Consider the following 25,090-nt stretch of genomic DNA (forward strand, 5'->3'; position numbering starts at 1 on the left):
CTGCTTCACTAAAATGAAACCGCAGATTATACAGTTAAAATTTCCAAGTATCACACACCTTTTTAATGTGACATGCTTTTGCATTTAAATTTCAGTTTTCACCTCCTCATTAATGGTGACATTTCTTTACCTTGGAAGAGAAGGGTTAAACCAGGAGCGCGCGCGTGCACGGCAGATTTGGAAGGGAGCATTGCGTTCTGCAGGGAGGCGAGAGAATGCACATAGTTCATTAAATAATGTGAGTAGTAATGAGGGTTTACACAAATCAAACAGTGTGTTAGGTAATTGTAATGTTGCTTTGTGGTAAACCACCTGTCAGGAAGCACTTCCAGCCGAAGACTCAATCTGCTGCGGTGCCTCCAGATGATTTCTAATTAGTGTAAACTTCATCTGTGGCATGGAACCAACATATTAAAAAGGTAACTGGTTTGTTTGGTTTTGTTGGGGTTTTTTGTAGCTTCTTTCACTCTTCTCCTCCTAGCACTGTGAAAATGGCTTTTTCATATGATCCTCTGAAGAAAGCTCTTTTACCATGAGTACTAAGAGAAGCCTACCACACTCATCTGAGGAAAATGACTGCCTTTCACACAAACAGGAAGAAAAGCAGAGCTCTGGAAAAAGAAGAGTCCTAAAAAGACTCAAGTTTGTCACCAAATGTAATCCTTACCTTCAAAAGGTTGAAATAGTGCACACCTCTGACACTGACATGAAAGGACTGTGTGCCATTAAACATCACTCAAGTTCTAGGGGTTTGTTTTTTAAACAGCAAACACATTTTTAATAGTTACCAAAGATAGTGATGGATGCTCTAATGACAGAACAGCCTAAAAATCAAAATCCCTACCCCCAAAAAAAACCAAAATATGGCAAGAAGTAAATTTGAGTAACTCGGGGTAGTCCTGGCTGCTGCATTCACAGGACAGCCGACATGATCACAGCGGTACCCCCTCTCTGTGCCACATCCACAAACCTGGAGAAGACAGAAGCCAAGTGCCAGGACACAAACCACCCCCTTTCAAACAAAAAGGAACTGGCAGGAAGAAGCACACCTACATTTAAAACAGCCAAGTGTCTCTACTGACATACAATTTTATAGCCTCTATCTTAAATCATTTTTCTTCCTTTGTTCTATACCTGGCTACAAAAAAAAAAAAAAACCAAAAACCAAAAAAAACCAACCTGAAATTATGACAGCATTCGCCTCTCCCTGCCCCACACCACTTACTGCTGGGCCACTGCCTTTTCCCCCAGGAACCGACAGCACTATCAGTTGACTGATTTCACAGAAGCAGTATCTTCACAGCTCTTCATTAGCCAACTGATCAAAGAAACCTGGATTACATCCTCCCAATTTTGTATTACTTCACTGTTTTCTGAAGCAATTACAGGAGCCTGGAACACCCTGCTATTTTGAAAATTAATAAATCTTTCCCTCCCAATCTATTCAACGCATTATTCAACAACAAAAATTAAAAAAAGCAAGAAGAGTTGAGCAGATGGGGTAACAGGGTCCAATATATCAAACCAAAGCAAAGGGCTTTTGCTATGACTCTAAAAGCCATGGAAGGCACATTCAAACAAGGAGTGCTCTTCAACTGGGAATCCTCAGGTCTGATGGAGACCAAAAAAAAAAATTTTTTTTTTTTTTTTTTTCTCATTTAAAAAAATGTCTCTGCAGAGACTATATACCCTGCCTTGGACCTCAGAGGAAAGATTTAAAACACTGTATAGGGTTTGTGGGTGTTGGGTTTTTTTAGCAACTGAAGACACCCCTAGAAATACAAACAAAGCTGTTTGGATAAAACAGAATCCTACCTGACCATTCATCCATGTTTGAAGCCAACTAAGCCTGTTTGCTGCATTGTTGAAGCACACCTAACACTCTTGTTGCGCTCTTCAGTACTTCCTTATTAAAAATAAAATAATAATAAAAAAAGGATTAACAACCAGACTGGAGGATAACATCTGTTCTAATGAAACTTTTAGACACAATAAAATTGGAAAGCAGCAGAAGAAACTTGAATATGTCAAGTTCACTTCTTTTTCATTATTAAAAGGAGAATGTTAGCATGAATTTTAAGTTTTATTCAGTTTAATCAGTGGGGTAAGAAAAATTATGTTACTCACAAACTTACCCATTTGATTTAGAAATCACTCGACAGAATAACAATCAGATGCCACCAGACTGTTTACCGGGTTATTCAAGTAATACTGTTCATAATTATAAAAAGCCCAAATTCCTTAAGTCTGTGTAATCTACCTCGCCCCTGAGCACACAGACAACTAGCTAGCAGTAGGTAACTAGCTGAGGCATAACAAAAGCTGTCTGAGATTTTCTTCATCCCTGGAAAGCAATCAAGATGTGTGTGTTATGAGTTTTCCTGGAATGATTGGTTATATTCATTAACTCAAGCTGCACAGAGAGTATCTTTCACTCAATTAATCTCCAAGCATGGGGATAGTACTTGTGAATCATCTTGCCATTTCTCATTGCTTGGTTAGCTATAATTTTGTGCTCCACTACTGCTCGCTGTTCAGAGAAGTTAGAACAATGATGAATGGCAGCAACTCTCATTACGGCTACTTTGGCATTCTTGTGACAACCTACAATAGGGTCTTTCTAATTAAAGCTCAGGAGAGTTAAGCTTCTTTAGTAATAATAGATGTTGTGTGCTCTGGCAAATAGTTAAATTTGCTCCAAGTTAAGTTTGAGCCCGCATTTCTAGAAAGCACACTGTTAAATTATTTTAATAGGTCAGCGTCTAAGTTCCCACATCCTCAGACATCTCACTTGGAGAATATGACTGGATTTTGAGTTGGTATCTCGCCCACCCCCCAGCAATAAAAAGTGAGCGTCTGTGCTATACATAAAATGCAACATCAACAACAGCAAGCAGAAGCAGATCTCTGGTTCTTTAAGAACGAGAGCTGTAATTGCAAGCCAAATGAAAAATACAGAGTCACTGCTTTAAATTCTGCAAGAGACAGTAAAAGCTGTCACAGAGATCAGCTGAACCACCACACTGGAATTGTGTCAGTCACTTTCCCCCATTCCAGCATTTTCTTCAGTCAGGAGGCTGATTTATTCCAGGTATGCAGGTGACAAGGTGGAAAAGGAAAGTACTGCTTAGCACAGCATCTAAAGAAAATACAGCAAGAAGTACGAAACATCTATTTGAACAAACCTAGTTATATTTCAAGAAATCAAATATAAAAACGCAAGTTCTCTGCAGGTCCAGCCCTCACCCTCCTTTTATTCTTCTATGTTTTGAAGTTGGAAACACATGATGTAGAAAGTTGGGGATGTTGCCTTTTTTTTCAAGCTCGGTGCTGATCTTTAGTCAAAAGTTTGACTTCAAAACACGAGGACTGCCAGCAAAGGGTTAGTCCACAGGTCCACATGCAGGGCCTCTAGGTCATCCTATAACAAGTAGCTTCACAAATTAGATTGATCTGTAAATAAGAGTACTCCTTTTTGTTTATCTTCAGGTTGCTGACTGAGAACAATGTTATAATTCTTCTGTTGTGACAAAACAATTCTGAATTTGCTAGCGGCCCCTTCTTTACAAAATCCAGGATTAAAACCTCGACCCCACAAAATTATCTACAGCATCCCCAAATTTCAGGTGTAATAATGAATTACAGCTATCTGAATTAGTTCAAAGAGTCTGCATTTACAGAACGCTTCAAGGTCATGCAGTGGCCTGGAGTTCCTGGAACAAGCTAGCTGTGCTCACAGTCTTTATATCCAATTTCACTCCCTACAAAGTATCATAGTCCAAATACATAGAAGTAGGAGTAGAAATACAAATATTAGAAAAGTAGAATAGTAGAAATAAAGACGACAGTCGCTAATCTCTTCAAGAAAGCTTTTAAATGGGCTTTTAAAATAAATTATTCCACCTACCACATAAAACAGCACAAGCTTGACTGTAAGAAGCAGCTGATAATGAATTTTAATCATTTTCAGCCTGTGTAATTATTACAGAAAACGATTTACAAGCTCCACAAATTAATCAATCCAAAGAGTAGCTTGCAATTTTTACCTGTTTCTGGCAATACTCCTATTTTTTTTTAGAAAGACCAGAACAGGTAGGCACACATAAGCCCCTGCCACCTGGTGCAGAGCAGTGATTTGCACCGGGGGTGCGACGGCACCCGCCACCATCCTGACCTGGAGGCACTGCTCCTTTGGTGGTACCATCATCCCTCCCCAACACAGCCTGGGGCACCTCTCCAGTCACAGCCCAGGCTCCCCAGGCAGTAAGGATGGCATTGTGGTGCCAGGATACTGCCACAAACCCAACAGGACAGAGACAACCACAGCTGAAACACAGCTCTCTGCTCCCCCAGATCTGCACATGGCCACAGGGCTAGCTCCTAGACATAAATAAGGTTTCCTCACTGCAGGAGACAACTTTGTTCCTCAGCAGCAGATTAGGGAAACCCCAGGATCCTTGAAAACAGTTTCTCAGATTCCCCGCCACATAGTCAAGTGAGAGGAAGAACGAGCCAAACCACAGGTTGAAGATGACAGCTTGAAACAGAGGTTATAGTTTAAAAACTTGTATCAGTACCTCTCAAGGTCTATTTAGTTAAGCATGGAAAACAGATGTAGAGCCCAGCTCCTCACCTGGCACAAACCTCCACTGAAGCCAGTGATTTATAGGAGCTGTTTCTGCCCTGCTTTTCCACACATACTTTCTTTTGGGGCTGCTAGGATTTAGACTCTAATTTTGCCTGACACCCAGTACCAGCCCACGTATGAGGAAGCTATCTTCTTCACAGAAGACAACAATAACCAGAAGCGACAGTTTTATTTTGCCACAGCATTTCATTTGCCAAAGTTATACAGGAGAACACTGCTACAATATCACAAGATGATGAGAAAATGGTATTTGAAATTATTCAATAGGTTGTGCCAGCAACTCTTAGCTAAGAGGGACAATACTTCCCAGCATGAAGATTAAAACCTCCTCTCAATAGCACTACAAGTTTGCCTCAGTCACTACTTAAGACAATCTGCTGACATTTTGGGATACAATCCCCTCCCCCAAAACCAGTGGTGTTTCAGGTATGTGAACTTGAAGACATAAGGGTCAAAACAAAATTAAGCATTTGCCAGATTTACAAAACTCACGCAATCTGCTCTGCACACCATCTCATGAATGTCCTGAGACATTGCCACCAGTGTTCATTTTAAAGGTCTCGGCCAGCTCTACCATGCAGGGACAGCTGTGAGAAGGATCTTCCAAGGGCCTCGGGAAGCATGGCACCACAGAGGGGAGCAGAAGAGGCTCTCGGTGCCAGAGACACAGGCCCAGAGCAGGCAGCAGAAACCACGCAGAATGGAGCTTGCAGGCACCAGCTACTAAGAAGCAAAGGGCAGGACATTTGGGAGCAGTCTGGGGACACCGTGAGGAAAGCACGCGGCGCTCAGCGGTTGAGCTGATACTCCAAAGTGGGTGCTGGCTTCCTAACGATTTAGGAAAACCTAAAGCTCTCTCCACCTTCTGGAAACAAAGATCACGATACTGATGAAAAATACCTCATGGATGCTCAAGAACTGAGATAATCGTGGATTTCCAGAAACCCAACAACGTTCTCGCACATAAACCACTTTGCGCTGTGCAGTTCTGATTTACCTCTTGGCACCTGCCAAAGGCACTATTGCTTTCAGGGGTCAAGCTGGGAGGTGAGGTGGGAAGCTAGGCAAGAGCCTGGAAGAGAAGCCTGTGTCTCTCCTCAATGATAGGAGAAATCTCCCAAGTTCTGGTAAACCCAGTATGTCTTTACCCTTTGTATTTCCCATTCCTACTGTCTAGAAAAAAGCCAACCTCTGCAGCATACCATGATCTCAAACGTCTTAAGTACTCAACCTACACACAGTAGGTTGTACCTATTGTACCAGAAAAAAGTACCAGAAAAAGAAAACATTTGCTACATGCACTGCACTTATGAAAAGCTGGAAGAGATCAAGCAACAAGGGTAAAGTGATACTAAACTTTAAAACTCCAAGAGGTGCAAGTCGATACCAATATCAGAAGCTACCATAATTTTTCTTTAAGACAACATCTTGAGCAAAACAGCATCCATGTAACAGATGGGAAGTGAGGGGGTGTACCTTGTTCCTTATCCAACATCTGAAATTCTCCACAGTGACACCGTGTAAATAAAACACATTCTGAACCACCCTACCTCAGAAATACATCTTGCTAAGTTTTGAAACACAGATAGCAGCACAATGATGGGACACTTTTCAGACAGAGTGATAAAATGGTATGAATTAATAAAATCAGAAAAACACCCATGGCCCTTTTCCATTCAGCTGCCAACTTTGTGCAGAGTAAGAGAGAATGTGCAATATCCACTGCCTAGCAGGGGAGACAAGGAGAAAGGAAGGTCATGTGTAAAACAGGGAATCTGATATCAGATGAAGAATCCTTCTGAAGCCCTTATGAAGTTAGAGGACAAAACTTCAGGAGAAAAACAAACTTGTTGCTCAACTGATTTAAAAAAATAAACAAAGAAAAAGAAAAAATGGAAAGAAAAAAACCAACACACTCTTCCTGTAACCACAAGCAAGCCTCCTGTTTTACCAGATGAATGAGAAAGAACGAGAAACCAGAGGAAGAGTACCATCACAACACTAATACACAGGGGTGTAGTAATATACATTTTTAAAAGCTCAGTCCAAAATTAAGGTGCATTTTGTTCCTGAAAATTAAGTTATTCATCAAACTTTTTTTTTCAAATCTGCATACATTAAATAACAACATATTCTATTTCACAGCAGCTAGCAATTATCTATTTAGTGTCTACCCAAGCTAAAAACACAATCTTTAAATCAGAGTTGGCATGTATGTGGTTTTTGTATAACATCCAGCACAGAACTGCAGGCTTTAAGTAGAAGGCTGTTGTTTCCAAAGTGACAATAAAATCTGAGTTTAGGTCAGAACTGTCATAAAACCAATGCACCATCTTTAAGTGTCAAATTTGGGAAGGAACCATAAGCAATACCGAGTAACTTGCATGCAGCGAAGCAAATTCTTCAGCCTTCTACCTGTAGTGATAAAGACCTATGCATAGACTGTATTCCCCACAGCCAGCAAGTCAAATTTTAATCAGTTGTTTCTGTTTTAGTTGAAGTAACAGGATCTTGAATATTTAGGTGAGGAGTGCGAACACTGAAACTATGTTACCAATGCAGCATAAACATAAGACTACAGATAAACAAAAACCCCACTCATTACTAACACACTGATAGTTTGTGTCCGTAGCAATTTAAGAAACATTTAGTGACAAGCCTCATGATTTTTTTCCTCTGGTCACTTTTATCTAAATTCTTGCCCTGCTGGGGATAATCAAGAGAAATAAGAGTATACTGAAAAACATGTATTAAAATACTGTTTGCCACCCAAAAAAAAAAAAAGGTATATATTCAGGTATTGAAAATATGAAGAACTACCGATAATGATGCAATGATTTACTACTTTATTTTCTAGTACATAATCCCTCCCATGCTTGCTTTGCCAGTAAACGCCGTTTGTCCGTGACCTAATTCTCAACTTCTCTGCGGTTTGTACAATTTTTTTGTCCTTGATGTTGTTCTCTCATTTTCTGTTGTATGAATAAATTTCACCATATTCAATGGTCATGATTTATAAAAGTTATATAGCCCACTTGTCTTGCCAAGCTTTTGTTTTCTTATCACTCTAATGGGAACATACTCACTGCCTTAAAAGTACGCATGGTAGAACAAAACACAGAAAAAGCGTTCAGAACTTTACAAAATAACTGCAAAGTCCAAGATACTCCGTTTTGACCATTTAGTTAATTTGCTCAGAATTAAGCCAATTTGTTACAAGCAACAGATTTTCACACTCGGTTTTAGATAATTACTTCCTCCACAAAGATTTTCTAGCACAAAATTTGTTAATAAAACATTTCTGCAAAAGAAACCACCAAATAGCAAAGTATGAATATGGTAATTATTTCTGGTTTACAAGATTTTTACTGTAACACAATTCGTCATACACAACTGGGAATGAGGGGGGCGGGGAAGGGGTCTTTTAAGTTATCAGTGGTGAAACCACTTGCAAAACCCTGTGCACTACAGGATCACCCCTCAATTGTTTTGTTCAGTTTTTGTGGCCTCCACCGCAGCCCTTTGAATCCTTACTTTTCATGAGCTCTCTTGGTCTCCAAGCAGCCTAAATAGATTTGCACCCCAAGACTTTCCTAGTGCCTCTCTTCAAGCTCCAATGTAGTTTAGGCTTCAGATTTCAGCCTGCCTTACTCCTACCTACCCAGATCCAGGATTTAATTCAATTAACTCCTTTTGCTTACTTCTATGGAGCAAGAAACAGCACCAGACAGGTTCTGTGGGAATAAGGAAGAAAAGAATGCCAGTGGGTTGGAGCAAACCAGCAAGTGCTATGGCATCTTGGAAAAATATTCTATACTCTGTGGCTATGTAATTACAGCCAACAGGCCCCCTGCTAATATCAATAAAACAGTTTGCACCTCTGTAAACTGCATGAGATGGCCCAGCACCAGTTTTCCCATTGTTCAAGTTTATAAGCCTGTCTTAGATTTGCATTTATTTTCCTGCCTCTGAAGAATACAGGTTAGACTTAAACATATTTAGCAAGACATCCCAGTGCTTGAAGCACATCGTTCCTTCCCGTATACCCCTGGGGTCCTTCAGCTGCTGCTTTCCCTGCCCAGTTCCCGCAACTGTCTGCGCTCTTTGACAGCAGCCAGCAACACAAGTGCTACAGCTAGTCCCATTCAGGTGTGTCCCCCTGAAATTGCATCTCACTTCCTATGCCCTACCTACAGCACTGCTTAAAGCCCACAACTTCTAGAGAAACAGGACATATCCGGCCTGAGCTGAAAAATCTGTGAGGTTTGATGCCAACTGTGAGCATTAAAAATAAAATATTATATACTTCAGTGACCTGCACTGAAATAAGGAAGTCAGCATCTAAACATCAAGTTGCATAAGAGACACAAAGAGGCTTTAGAAACAATTCAGGAGGAAAGGAAAACTACGGATTTCTGTGCTGCTTGTTGAGCTGGATCACTTCCCCCCACACTGTTTCTCTAGCCCCAAAACCAATAAAACATGTTGCGATATCTTCATTTTGTGGCAGATCTATTTTTCATCCAACACACATCTTCTGAGAAGATACAAAACTGACAGTCTGTGGTTTGCATCATCTCACAGCACTGAAAATTCTTCCTGACTTCTGCAATGATGTGATTTATATAGGATATTCATTCTTATCTATAGAGAATACCTTATAAATTATACAAATTTCCTAACCCACTTTGTCTTTATTCTGCAAGGGGAAGGTCATCTCATTCATTTACGTCACAGAAAGCAAAGTCACAGCGGGAAAAAGACAAACCTGTATGTACACACAGTCTTAATCTCATTCATAACCAGACATCCACTTAAACCACTTTTTATTCATTTCTATTTTTATAACCCCTTAGGGAATAACAGGGGACATACTGAATAATGTATAGAATTCCATGTCCTCTGTAATACCAAAAAAAAAAATACACTGTTTCAAGATACATCAAGTAGCTTGCTGCCGATGCACGCTAACACATTAGCAAAACCATTACAATGGAATTACACTGAACAACACTGGAAAAATCACTGAATCAACACTGATATTAAGAAGAACGGGATCTGGAAAAGTCTTCCACATCGTGATTGTTTACGTCATTTAAAAGTAACTCTCAAAGCCCTGGAATATACAGTTTTAGTGGGTGATGTACAACTCAGAATTTGGTTAATCAGAAGTGGCAGCTAAGCCACAGGGCAACCATAGAAGACCACCTTGGATGTGATCTGAAGAAGGCTGGAGAACTTCCCAGCTGACTTTGGTGGGTGCTGGGTAAAGCTCATACGGGAACAGGCTCTACAGGGCTTGGGCTCAAACAGGAATCCAGCAGAGACATAGGCAGCAGATGCTTCCTCCTACCATTTGTTTATCCAAATCATAGTTTGCTCTGTAACTTTGCTGACCTTTCCTCCTCAGTACTTAGGTCCAACATACTGACCATTCCCAAACCACCACCAAAGCCATTAAGCCTCTTCAAAACTCAATATTCCTTCCCCAACAGTCAAAAGCACAGATTGTTTCTTACTATTACTCATTACTCACTAGCCCTCTCCAACAGCACTGCTATATATTGCAGAATGAAATTTAAAAAAGCCTATTACCTCCCACGCCAAGTTTAACTGATTGTAGATCAGATGCAGCAGAATGGCTTCATCAGTGTATTTACCAACATAGCAGAAACTGAGATATCACAGAGAGACTTGAAACTTCTTTGAAAGACAAAGGTGAATACAAATCCCAGTTTTAAACTCAAATTTTCACTTTCAATCAGAGATTTGGCAAAACGGCTAAAAAAATTGTTTTGAAAAGTGTTCTTTCCCCTAGATTGCTCCAACCCGAATATCCCACTTAAAAAGACATTACCTAAACCTTGACCATCTGATTCACCACATCTGAATGCATCATTATTTTGAAAAGCATAAAAGGAGCGGCTGTGCCATGTGTTTAATGGGCATCTCAACAAGGACAACTGTGGCATTACCCTGTGGGTGAATCACCTAATTAAATGAAGCAAGATGCACCAGGAATTGAAGATCAAAGGACAGAGTTTCTTTCACCAGCCACAAATTTAGAAAGAACTTCACTGAAATAAAATGCAGTCAGAAAGTCATAACTCAGGCAAAGTTTTTTTGTAAATATTTATGCAAAATTGAATGAGAATGCCTATTTCTCATCCAAACGAAGTTTATGCTTATTGTGCAGCAAGTTGTTTACTCTTTCATTTTGGCTTTGTATGATAAAGCTTAGATAAAAGCATACGGTAAATTTTTGCAATTAAAGCACAGTTTCATGACATTATTTAGTATCGGACTTCCCACCACCCCACCAATAAACACTGAATTTTCCTACCAGATGCATACCACAAGAGTTCAAATCATCTTCTCACAACATAAACATTCATTTTCACTGATCAAGATGCAAACACCCATAGCTTAAAACTGTTAAGAATCTTGCAGCTTTACTCAATACCAAACTAATCCATCGACCAAAGTCAATACAAGTTTCCTCACAAGCTTCTCTGGCCTTTGGAACGAACTCTTACTTCTTCACCATGCAAGGTAAGATCCTGTTTCTGTATCCTTGATGTGCATTTGAATTTCCACTTAAAATTCATGAGGTTATTATTTCTGAAGGGCTACTTTGTTAAGACTGTATTACACAGCCACCTGTTGTGACGGCAAAAAAACAGAAATCCCACTAGTCTCTTATTAACAGGCTTCATCATATTATATTCAAATTATAAACTAAGATGGCTTATGAATATTTACTTTTGAATTAAAATACCAGTTTTTCATGTGAAATGGAGTTTATGATAATTCAGAGCTTATCTTCACAGTTTGATGTCTTTGTCCTTCCTTAGATAAACAGTCTGCATATCACATCAGTGATAACTGTCCTTTGACTTATTCAGGAACTTAACTAAGGGGTTTTTGTTTGTTGTTTGTTTTGTTGTTTTTTTTTTTAAATAAAAAAATCACCTCCACACAGTGTTTTGTTGTTGGTCTCCCCTCAAATTTTCATATCAGATGGAGCAGAAATTTTAGAGGCATTTAACCAGAAAAAAAAAAAAATCCCTCATTTCAAAGTAAAATAATTTAAAAAAAAAAAAAAGAAAGAAAGAAAGAAAAGCAAACAATCCTTGCCATGACTCCTGTACACTTTTACTCACAGCTTTGACCTACTGCCAGTTTTGAAACTCCATGTGCTGAGAAAGAGGGCTTTCTTCCAGCAATCTGTCCACTGGCATTTGGGACAAGCGATATGTGCACTCTCACACAGCACATTTTCACTGAAATTGGACCAAGTCTCCTATTTTAAAGTGAGGGCTCAGCAGTAAAGGCCTAAGAGTACAAACACCCTCCCTATTTAAACACAGTAGCATCAGCACCATTTTGGCTGTTTTCATTGATGCAACACCACCAAACCTGTTGCCCTCCTCAGCAGCTCAGCTTCAGGAACTCATTCTCTTCCCTTCAGCGACTATGGGCAAGATCTCCAACTCTCTGTGAGGCACCCGCTTGCTTTATACACATAGCTACAATAGTTTCATTACAAGTTTTCTAAGAATAGCTCAACAAGGAAACAAGAAAATACATTAAGAACTTTAATTTCCCTCATTCTTGCATTTTTCCTGGATCAAAAAGGAGTCACTGCTGACTGAAATGAAAGTAACCCACACACCCTTTGTGCAAGAACAAAACTGCTTTTCTCCTCGCACAAGTTTCATGCATCTGCCTCAATCTCCAGTAGCTCAGAGATCCTAATTCCTTCTTTAATCTCCGTAGGGATCCTGCTGCTGCTTTGATAAAACAATTCTTTGTGTTTGACTGTTTTCTGTTGCACTAACGTCATAGTTAGACAACTCATGTCACGTCTCCTTTCCATAAAACACTGTCAGTCTACACAATTTCCAAGCCATTTTTCCTCCACTTTGTGAAAGTACTCTGTAGCCCTGATGGAAAACCTGTCACTCACCTTTCTCTCTCCAGCTAAACTATTTCTCAGTAGCCAAACGACATTTCCTCTCCATTGGTTTTGGCCATGTTACTCCCCATACATGAAGTCCTCACATTAACCTTATATATCTGAAAAATCCTCTCAAGGGATTCTTAGTTACCTATTTAGCAGTATTCAAAGTGTTCTTGTCACTACCTTGAGGTCTCCTGGTTACACAACCAAATGCCAAAGAGAAGACAATTGAAGAAAAATAACAGGACTGTTATTTGTTTTGATTTATCACTCAACTCAGACATAGGTGTTGACTTACATTTGCCCGCATGAAGTAGAACAAAAATAGGAAAGGCCGCAATTTTTTTCCCCTCCCCCATGCAACATTTGAATTATACCTGCACCTCTAGGTTCTCTCAAGCAGCTGACAAGCATTTAAATAACATCTTGCAAGCAAATTGAAAAGCTAGGAGAAGCAACATGTGTAGAGATTTGAGTAACTGAAACAATGAGCAGCTCTGCAGGAAAATGAATTTAATTAAAGTTACTCATGCAGACTCTTACCCCTAGAAATCTATAAATCTGAAAAATCATTTCCCTTTCAATTAAGTTTGTAGTTGTCATTTCAGAGAGATAAAAAACAAGTCCCCACTGACCAGGTTTTCCAATACCAAGCAATTAGGAGAAATACGTAACACAGGACTGAAAACATTTCACGTAAGAAAAATCCAGAAAAGCCAGTGAGGATCTACAGTCCTTACAAGTCCCACCACAGCCAAACAATTCCTTTTTAAAGTTAAAAGTACAGATGTATCAACTGGAGATGTTTCAAGACAGTGTCTGTGTTATGACTAATACTCTGAGGAGGACTCACATCCCCTAACTCGCACTTCTTATATAATCACTGGGAAAAAAAAAAGTTTCTTTCAGAGGATTTTTTAGAACATCTGAATTAGACGCCTGATCTGAACTGCACTCTCATCCCCCTTTCTTCACTGCTGTCTGGAGCCTGCAGAGACTTACCTCCTAGCCTGGCTGCCTCATCTCTTCTGCAAGAGACACAGTCCGATATATCAAAGGACCAGAATGAGCAAAAATGATGCTGCTCACTGCAGAGTCATTTATTTCTATGAACAAGTTTTGGACAATCACTTTCAGCTACTTTCTGAATAATCACACAAGCCAGGAGATCATGACTCTCTGCAGCAGCAGCACCGAGATTTCTTCACTGCTGCACGCTGGTGGGAAAGGTGGTTCTACAGGATGTATCCAAGTTAACCTTGCTGTGTCCAAATGGAGCTTCTGTTAATGAAGTACGCCATCACTGATTTTCCTAGAAGTCATTTATTTCTTCCTCTCACCCCATTAACACAGCAACTTGTAAGGAGTTAGGTTGAACTCCTGACTTCCAATTGTTGCAGTCCAAATACTTCTCCTTCACACCATGCCAGTGACAGGAGAGCACTCAGGATGTTAGGAACAGCCGCAATTAATAGTGTGAACTGCATTAATTCCAGCAAGAGGAATCAGGGGCTCATACTCTCTACTGTTAAGATTTTTCAAAGCTGTTTTGCGGTAATCACACACAGTAGAAACAGCCTTTAGCATTCACAGATGTGGTATTCACAGTATTCTGGTGGATCAGCTGTTTTTTTCCAAAAATGAGCTTGAATGAAATCAAAGTTAATGTGAAGGTTCTCAGTTTTTCCCCTAGGCAAAACTCCCACTGAGCTTAGCAAGAACTGAATCAGACTCATGAAAGGTTTAACATCACTGGTTTTATTTGAAAGCAGGGATCCAATCCTACGATTTATCTGTGCGCACACACAAAAAACCCCACACTCCGCTTGACCTGGCAGTGAGTTATTCATTCAGAAGGGATACAACGTTGTCTCTAAAAAAAGCTTCAAAGAGTGGAGAGGAATAGATATTTCACCTCGTTCACCTCTCTAACAGTGGTAAGAGTAAATGGGAGTGATATGTACAAAAGTTTCAGTAAACCACGGAAAAAGCCATCCTTCTCTGCAGGAAATTTTAAGCCACACAGCCTTTCTGAAATCTCACTTTACCACAAGTGAGGACCGTTTGTTAAACAAACAAGGCAGCAAGTCGAATACTTGGGAGTTCCTTCCCTCCTCCATACTCTCTGGTCAGAAAAATGACTACAGGAGTCTATAAGGTGATGGCTGTTACAGGGAACTTCATCAGGTTTGCACAGCTGTGGCACCCTCACCATGCGTGGAAATCCTTGTTAAATTACAGCTTTTAAGAGCAGACTGGATCTATAATGAAGTTCGGAGCAATGTGCTAATCCTTGGCTAAGAGGCATGGGGACACACAGAAGGGAGCAGGGGGAAACACTTTTTCTAAGTAATTACCTGTAAGGGGAAAAGAGCAGCAACATTGTCCCCTCTGCCCCCCCTTCCGCCCCCCAACTTCAATGCAAATAAAACAGGACTGTGAAAATAAGCATAGGTATACAAACACTATGTATGTTTACACTGCAGTACTCTACAAGTTCAGATTTCATCTGATTTTCAGCTAGCGTAACGAAAAAATCTTCATATCGTCTCATCTGAATGGTGTTAACACTTTGCAATTCAAAGATTTATATAAATTAGGAGACATCATTTGCTTATTTGGATCATTGCTTATTTCTCTAGGATGCAAAGCTCTCATACAGCTGCTGTCAGCTCTGCAGAAAGATTCCCCAGTAGAGCAGGGAAGTTGGAATGGTGGGCAGTATATACTGCCATAGGTCCCCCAAAGGGCACAACATAGGCTCACGTTGTATTTGCAACAGAACGCATCAAACAAGATGAAATAGAAGAGGTAACTGCTACAGACAGAGGAATTACATACATGTTACATCCAGAATAAGTACATTAAGCAGAAGTGGATTGCTGGTCCAAACACAGGCACTGCCTGAGCAAGTGATTCATTGTACTCTATTAGTGATCTGACATACAGCCTCGAGTCATTATATATGCTTCAAGTTATCTACCTGAAGAGTTATTTGTTTGCCTCAGAAGGTTGCAGCGACATTGTTACAATAAGAATTCATTCATTCTCATTTTCCAGGGCCTGCTCTAAGCAGAAGCAGCACAATAACCCCACTCTCCTCTCCTAACCTTTGACAAACTAGCTTAAAATAAATACTCAAACAATTTAATACATATACATTCTTCTATAAAATGCTTGACCTGACATACCTGTGACGTTCACATTGCTAACTCTAAGAGAACACAGTTTATCAAAGGATACGCTCTTCTTGAGAGTTTGTTTATCCACACACAGACTTTGTGCAGACTGTTGGGTATAGTTCATTAGCAACCCAAGATGCCCACGATCCCTCCATGCTCAGCGTGCTACACATATTTTGACAAACAATTAATCAGAACTCAGTACTGCATCTGGCTTGTATTTACAGCCAAAGAATGAATTGGGTTGAAAAAGCAACTGAAAGGATAATACTTCAACCTGATGACTTTGTAGTTGGGTTTTGTTTTCCTGGAAGGAATCTGCTAACATATCATGTTGGAGAGACCCAACAGACATTGAATTTATGAGCCTTTAGGTAAACAAAACATATGGTGCTTGCTATGTTCCATCTATCTGGTAATCAGTCATTTAGCAATAAATGCACAATAAAATTTGGCTGACTTCTGAAGACACGACATCTGAGGAGATCAGTTACAGACTTAATTTAGACAAATTCTTCATAGCAATTTTTTTCTTCATATTACTTTATCTTTCTTGTTCCATGAAGTTTTCATTAACTCCTGTGGAAAATGAGACCTGGATTCTTCAAATCATAATATGGATGTAAAATACCAGTGAGTTCAGGGTATGAAATGATGGATTCATCTGTGACACTGACCAGTAATAGCTCCAAATTGTTCTGTTTGTAATTATATTGCCACCAATGTCTAAAAAACTATACACTGAACATTGTTATTTTACTGTTCTTTTAACTAAAGCTTCTCAGAAGAGTTCCCTCTTCCCATGTCTCCATCCTAGAGCAGTACCTACAAGCCCCGGGTGGGAAGCAAGCCCACCCTGGACTCGCGATTCCAGAAGGCAGGTCAGGATCAGTGTTGCTCCCAGGGCTTTGGACACGTCCCTGTCTGGAGGAAACTACAAGCTGGACCTTGATTATGTACACAGTGAGGCACAGCCACAAAGGAATTTTTCACAGAAGCTTAGACACAATTTTCAGCCTAGTCAGACACCTTCCTCCAATTTTTAATCACATCCCAAATCTTCAGAGGGGAGGGGAAAGGCAGCGGAAAACAAACAAACAAACAAACAAACAAAAAGAACGAGTAAAAGATCACTGCATTTTGGCTCTACTCCAGGGAATGCCAAGTATTGAAATGCCACTTGCAGTAAGGACCTAAATCCTAAATTCTTACAATTTTCAGACAAGACTGCCAGACTACAAGGTCATTTTTTTTGTTGCGCTGAGACAATGAATATTCAGTTTTTCCATACTGAGAGTAAAAGTCTTCAGAAGGCAAAACCAAGAAAACCTCTCCATGAATTTTCTGATCAGATGAACAACCTGGGGGACACCGAGAACCATACTTGAGTGCAGATGAATGCTCTGAGCACTGAGATTTGGAAGAACAGAGGGACTTGGCAAAGGCAGCGATACCATCTCTGCCCAGGGACTCCCCAATGCGCCCCTGACCGACCCAGCGAGCACGGAGTAGGCAGGAGCGGAGCACCCTGACAAGCAGCACTTGGCTCCCAGAGGCCACGTACTACAGGAACATCTCCAAAAGCCAAGAGGCAGGGTTTTAAAAACACAAGAATTTTACCAGCAAGTTTAATAACATTGGCCCATTCAGGGTCAAGCAGCAACTAGCTACAAGTTTGGGTATGACAGGGATTATTACAGAAGTCTCTGGAGATTCATGTGCCCACTGGAAGGGTTCAGCAGGACCTCTGCCTTTTGTGGGTCTGTCCTTAAAGCTCCAAGGATTTATATGCCAAACTTTGGACAAATCTGTTGAATGAGCTCTTCCACTCACATTTCCTGCATGATTAAGTGCCTTACTGAATCAAGATAGCTAAATTTATTACTGAGACGCATTAAATAAGGGTGATGACTTGGCAGCCATGTCGAGTCGAGAATGTATTAATAGGTCCAGAAAATATTCAAAACTCATATTAAGTAACTCGTCTCTATTCCACAGTACATGCTCCTCAGACCTCCTCTCCAAATCCCCACAGTGCTGAAGCAGGCTTCCAGCTGTAGCATTCTCCAAGAGCTAACATGAGGTCCAGGCAGCATTTCCTCACCCAGTTTGCATTAGAAACACAACCATAAAATAACAGTTTAACCTCACTGTGCCACGTAAGACCAGTTAATGCTTTTCTGCAAGAACTAGCAACCAGCCAGTGCTTTGTGTATACATACCTGCTTCCACTTCCAGCACAAAAACAGATTTCTTAATGTCAGTTTCATTTATTACTGAGATGTAGAACAGTGAGAAATTATTAAAGACTTGAAAAATCAATTTAAGCATTTTAACTTTGAGATCAGACTCTTCAGCTGCTGCAATTTGTGTAATACAAGATGCTGCTAAGAGGTCTCCATAAAGTGAATTAGAGCAAATCATTTCTTTGTTCAGCTCAAACATGCTTAGAAGATGGTTTCTACATTGTATTACCTCAAGGGAATCTAGCATTAATACTTCAGTAACAAAGGTTAGGAATGCTGGAAAAACTGTGGTAAACTACACAAATCAAGATTTGATCCTGATTTTATTGTAATAAACTTTCTTTAGAATAGTGTTTCACTGAAGAATTTTTTTTTTTTTTAATTTTTTTTTACAAATAAAGTATTTCATTTAATTGCCCATATAGTGTTTAGGAGGTTGGAGGTATGAGGTTACTATTAAATATTGCGTTCTATGTACAAGGACTGCAAACAAAAGAACTGGTTCTATATATTGTATTGTGTGGCTTTCTTGTTTGTTGTGGGTTTTTTTTCCTTCAAACATTCATTGGTCCATTTACAGTGTCTTCAGTTCTATAGATTCAGATACTCACTTCTATTTTAAAAGCAAGTTCAATGCTATAATACAGAAAACAATCTATATTTCAATATATGCAGTCTGTGAGCTTGACATAAAAGATAAGAAACAGATGTAGGTCCAGATGAAGAAATGTGTCTACTGCGAAGTTTAAGGGGCAATTTGGCACAAAAATAATTGAAGTCAATATGCAGAAAGAAAATCTGTCAGCAAATTGCAATGCTTGACTGAAGCGCAGATATATTAAAAAAAAATTATATGTAGGCTCTATGTGGTCTACCAGTTTAAATGGATTAGTACTACATTAGAATTCATCTACTTTACTTCAGTCAAAGTATTCACTATGAATATAAAAAAAGAAAACGCTCACTGAATTTGAACCATAGATCTCTTAATAAAACTTTCATTTATGGAGCTGCTGGGCCAGGGCAGCATTGCAGGCTCACCAGCAAGACCACTGTGCTGGGACCAGCCTGAGACACCAACCCCTGCAGGGCCCCCTTCCACAGAACTTAATACACACACAAGAAATGTGTCCTCATAATTCTGCCCAAAAAAATTTCAACCCAGAAAGCTTTGCAATATCCATAATATTGCCTAGCAATTTCATAAAGATTCTAACATGAGAAGTCATATTTATTCTAAGTTTTAACCAATAATGTCTTTCTACAATCTGTGATTAAGAGCCTCCTGCCTCCCCCACCCCAGCTAGTATTACCTCAAGTTCTAAAAAGCTAAAACCTTAAGTTAATAGCAACCAGAAGGCAAATATGGAAAGCCAAATACTGCTTTGAATATTTCCTCATCCAGACCAAAGGAGGGTTTTTTAATCTTATTTTTTACACCATCATCTTATCGTCTTATTATTGTTTATACTAGTGCCTGAACTCTTGGAATTTTCAAAGTTGCGAAAATCCAAGTGACCAATCCTTTACCATATTAATAGAATTAACTAGAAAACTTCCTAATGAACAGCCCTTCCTCACAGTTTGTCATGGTACCATCTTACTAATTCCCAGTAGATATTAACACTTTATTTAAATGTCTCAAACATTTTTATTATTCAATCAAATTTCTGTATACTTTACTCCCAGGTCTGTTTTAACAACCCCATTATGCCTCTCTAAAAGACAGCTAATATCATCTCTTGAAGTATTCTTACAGCAGAAGCACTGTGTTTGTAATGTGTGACACTATAGATAGAAAACACCAATTTTGACTACCTTGTTTCTTTAGGCCTAATTCTATTTACACATGACTTGGAAAGGAACAACAACTCATCCTCCAAGTACAGCTCTATCCATCCACTACTTCTGTAACAAATGAAGCAGACCAGAGAAAAACTACTGATTTTTCTGAGCTCACAGGCACTATAACCGCAGTTCTTACTACTTACCAAGTTCTAAGCACAAACATGAGGAAGAAGCCTGCTTCCTTACCTATGGAAAGCTGCTTTATGAAGGAAGTTAAACCAGGTTGGGAAAAAAAAAATCCACACATACCTTGGCAGTGATATGCAAGGGGGTTTTTTTTTAGACACCCATGAGCTTGAATATAGATTTAAATGGCACATTTAAACACCTCTTGTTCAATAAATAAATGAGACCAGATATGGTAAACCAAATTTGCTTCTTTCAAATTACTAGTTTTTCTTGCCTCTTCCTTGGAAACAGGAGTTAGCCTTGGCTGCTTCACATGGCTTGCTTGCCTTTTTTTTTTTTTTTGTAATTTCAGTTCAAAGGCAATTCTCGATCATTCCCTGCTGCTTGAGGCAATTTCAAACAAGCTCACACACTTTTAGCACAATTCTAATTAGCTTTGTTCTTATGAGTGGTGAACTTGTTTCAGTCCCATTATATACATGTTAATTGTTATCTTAACAAAGAACAATGAATTTGCAAAAGTAATGGTTGTTTGACATCTACTTAAAACACCCTTTAATCCTTACTCTGGACTAAAAATAATTAAAATGGGTTTGGTTTTCAAATTATTTTTAATTATCATTCCTATGTTACATTTATATGTAGATCTTATTACTTATGTTATCTGTACAGCATTGTTTTCCACGTAAACACCCCTATAACAAACTGCCTGGAGTTTTAGAGGGGCAGGGAAGAGTTTTTTGGTTTGTTTCTGCAATGTTACCTTTCACTTTATAATATAGATATTACATATATGTGTGTGTATTTATATAAATAAAAGAGCTCAAAAGCCAATATAATGAAGAATTGTGTTTCACATTTTGCAGTCACTGAGCCATCTTTACTCCCAGTAGCTCAAGTTTCATCTTTTACAGCAGTAGCACACAGAGCACATTTCCAGAAGGTCACCAAAACACAGTTCTAGCTCTTTAGGAGCTCAACTAGCTTCCTATACTGCAATACACAGTACACAGCCAAGTCTGCAGACAGACAGGCTAGAAAAAAAAAGAAAATAAATTAAAAAAATCAAAAATCTGCTAACATCAAAATTCTACATACAGCATCCACACGACACCAAATACTATACCCAACTGTAAAATAGCGACAACTGGCAAAAAATGTACTAAAGTTATTTTTCCTCTTAAAGAAGTGAAACATGATAGTTTAGTAGCCTCAAAGTTCGTTTCCTAGCTCTTGGGGAAAAAAAGGCCTAAAGATGTTAAAAACTTCAGAAGTTTGGGAGTAAGCTTCATATAAACAGAGGCCCTTCAGCCCCACACATCCACAAGTGTCATTCACTAGGCATCACTGCAGGAAAATGCAACTTAATGAACTGTACTTTCAAATGCCATAAGTACTCCCTTCTATCACAAGTCAACTGCTCCTCTACACTTTTTTTTACTGGTAAATATCAAGACATTACTGTGACAGCTATTTGAGGAACAATTATTCAACAGCAATTTTTGCTCACCCCCAAGGAGTCACAGTATAATCAACCATTAGAAAACTAACTCAAGACTGCAGTAATTCAGAAAGACACAGCACCCAGAAATTAATCGTTTTTAAGTTCTTTGGGATTTTATTGTATCCTAGAAGACAAAATGAGAGACAGTAATCCCAAATTCTCAACATTTGATACTCCTTTCAATAGCTTGTGGTAAGACCACGGTAGAAACATATATTTTAAGTGAAGAAAAGAGAATTAAATCTGAAACAATACAATAGCTGAAGAGTTCAGAGCCAGCCCTGACTTACTATTAGCTCCTTTTTCTATTATTTGGCAAGCCCCAGGAAGCCCAGAAAGAACAGTTACATTTGCCTGAACCAATCTGAGTGAACCAGATCTGATTTAAGCACAAAAAAAACCCCAACTGGATTTATGATGCTCACATTTTCTTGGAAGTAATTCTTCTTTCTACTTTAATTCACTGCAAAGCCTTTGGTCTCAAGACATCCAATGAACTATGGTTTTCACATTCAATATTCATGAAAGTAACATAATACAAAAACTAATATTGTGTTCATTTATCCTACATTTATTTTTAAAAGATTAGAAAATTATCACTTACCTACTGATTGTGTACAAATGAAAATGCTTGGTTACATGACTGAATCAGCCTAACAAGTGTGAAGACAAATGTTACCACTCTTGAGTAACTCACTGTGAAGTAAGGCGGATTGGTTGGCTAAAGTCACTGTGAATTTCTTAATAAAGTTACACAACAGCTAACACATCACACCTTCCCAGCTGCAAAGAAAGATCTAGAATTTTTAATTAGTGACAATGTCAATAAAGCTCCTTTGGTATTACTAATCCTGCATCAGATGACAATCCTGCAACAGAAGTTACATTTCTGTAATTCATAGAACTGCTTTTGATCAGGAAGTTCTCACATGAGGTTTATCCTCCTCTTCCTCTAGCTCTCAGTCATAGAAGCTAAGGAGAAACTCCAAACATGCTCCAAAAAAAAAAAGTTATATGGCAGAATATTAAAAATAATTTAGATTTTGAAAGATAACAAACAACCTTATCCCAGTTCAATAAGCAAGAACAAGGAAAAAAGAGAGAGGAGTTAATTTTGACTAAGTTAATTAGAAGCTCCCTCGGAATTCACTTAAGTGCTTCTGATGTGAAGGGCGGGGGAGGCAGTTTCTGTAAACATCCATTTGTTCTTCTCTGTTTTATCCCCGCTGATAAAACAATACCAGGATGCCTCTTCATGTTCAGATGCCACAAATTCTTGGAGAGTAAAAGTTGCAGAGAAAATTTTCCTCCAACTTCCAGAAAGGTTTGGGGGCTGGGGTGGGTTCAAGAAGGGGAAAGGAAAAAGGAATTGATGTATTTTTCTCTAATAGAATGCAAGTGTCAGGTAACATAAACCAGAAAGTGGCTTGTTGTCTATGAAGCAAAGATAATTTCGTAGTTTAGGTCCCCTTCCTTGTTAGTTAACATAGGCTACAAGCGCCCAAGAAAAGCCCTACATATGAGCTACCTTGATGGCATGGAGCCTACAGAATATCCTACTCTCATAACACAGGCAAGAATAAAAGCTTACTTTCCAGCTCAATTAACAGAATCCCATACTTGTGTCAGACTTAAAACTCTGCTGAAGGCAGAAGCAAGAAGCATTGTAAACGCATATTTGTATACAAGAACCCCATCCACAGACCAAAAAAGGTAAAGTCAGCATAAATCTCTCCTGTAACAGCTGTAGAGTTTCAGAGCACTGTTAATAGATTTTTAGCATGTTTGACCCTGTCTGCCTACAGCACAAACAGATAAGCTGAGTGTAAAAGAAAAACCACCAAAAAAAAAACCCCCCACACAAAACTTCCCATAACCTGTTTCTCCTAAAGAATTATTGCAAGAAAGAAAATTGTATAGATACCTTCTTGTTAGCTCCTAGATGTAGAAACCACACCACCAAAATAATACCCCATTGGAGGGCTTGAAAAGTGAGGAAAAAAATAATTAGGATGACTCTCAACAGAAAGAAAATATTTTAAAGAAAAAAGCCTAATTGAGCTTTTCAAAATTAAGGCAAGATCAAAACAAGCAAGAAATGAAGTGCTATGCTTCTGATTTTTTAAAGCTGTATCCCCCACTGAGCCACCTTTGCAGGAAAACATCTTCTGCATTTTATATTCCAATTAGTGCATTAATCTTTTCTTGATTATTTATTCATATTTAAAAGTTTCTTGTTCCATTTTGCAATTTGGAATTGCATAGGAGAATGTAACTGTATATTCACAGGCATTGCAAAAGATGCAGACACCTTTATTTCTCTTCAGACAGTATCAACCATCATCTGAAGTTAAAGATTGTTCAATAGTCATACATATAGTGGGAAAAATAATTGTTTTAACCTTCATTATCAATAGGAATGGGGAAAGCCCTGCTTTTGTTATTTTGCCTTAAAGCTTTCTCCCTTGAAAGTAATTCTTTCAAGACAGATTCTCAGCTCAAGATTCATAGACTACTAGGAACCTATGGACCCCCAAGAGATGTTAAAAGAAGCATTAATTTATGCCAGCTGCCAAGTTTGGAGAATGTTTTAGAACATCGGCTTGGCTTCCATGGTTGAGAGCCAGTGGAAGAAGACGATAAACAATGTTAAGCGGCACTGTGTAACCAGCTACTCACACTAACAAGAATTTTCCCAGATGACAAGATCATAGAGATGTTAGCTGGAAATGTCTCTGGCGACCACCCAGCAGAGCCTCCTGGCAGAAACAATGCCATTGCCAAGAGAGATGTTCACGAGGGGGATTCATTCAGCCGAGGTTTAAGGCTTCCCCAGACAAAACATGCCCAGCTCCCTCAGCCTCGCAGGTTGCGCACCTCAGGCCCACCATGCCCAACTTCAGAGCCTTGCACCCCAACAGCATTTTTCATCAACCATCCTGCTCCCGATGTCCCAAAGAGCACACAGCTTCAGCCAGTCTGAGAGTTCAGTTTGGGTTAGGATTCTGCCTTCCAATACAGAAGGCAGGAACCAAGGTGTAAGATATTTTGTAATGGGGAGACCGATTCAGAACAGACTTGAGGACAGGAATAAATTCAAATAACTGTGCAACACAACCAGACACTCTTAACATTTGACATAAGGTATCTCAGTAGCCAGCTGCATTTTTAAGATCAGACCATTGTTATTTTAAGGATGTCCTCCCCTGGTTTTGTCTCCCTGCACAGCTACTCTACATTCCTAGCACCTAAAATATCCTTTCCACCTCTCATTCAGTATAAACACACATTCTTGATTTCTACAGGGAACATGGATCTTAGGTTTCTATTTCTATAATTAGTAAAAAAAGCACTAGTATTCTAATTTATTTTAATTCTTGTCTGAAATAATCAAAAGCAAATCACTTTCTCCAAGATTTTCAGCATTTTAAGGATCTTAACCAAACAAGCAGGAGGAAATCCATTATAACCCACTCAGCAACTTGAAACAGGCAATCGTCATGACTGCAGCTGAGCAAACTGATAATAATTTATGATAAATCCTTCCTCCTCCTATCTGCATATTATCTG

The sequence above is a fragment of the Haliaeetus albicilla genome, chromosome 9 (assembly GCF_947461875.1).
Source record: "Haliaeetus albicilla chromosome 9, bHalAlb1.1, whole genome shotgun sequence".
Classification (NCBI taxonomy): Eukaryota; Metazoa; Chordata; class Aves; order Accipitriformes; family Accipitridae; genus Haliaeetus; species Haliaeetus albicilla.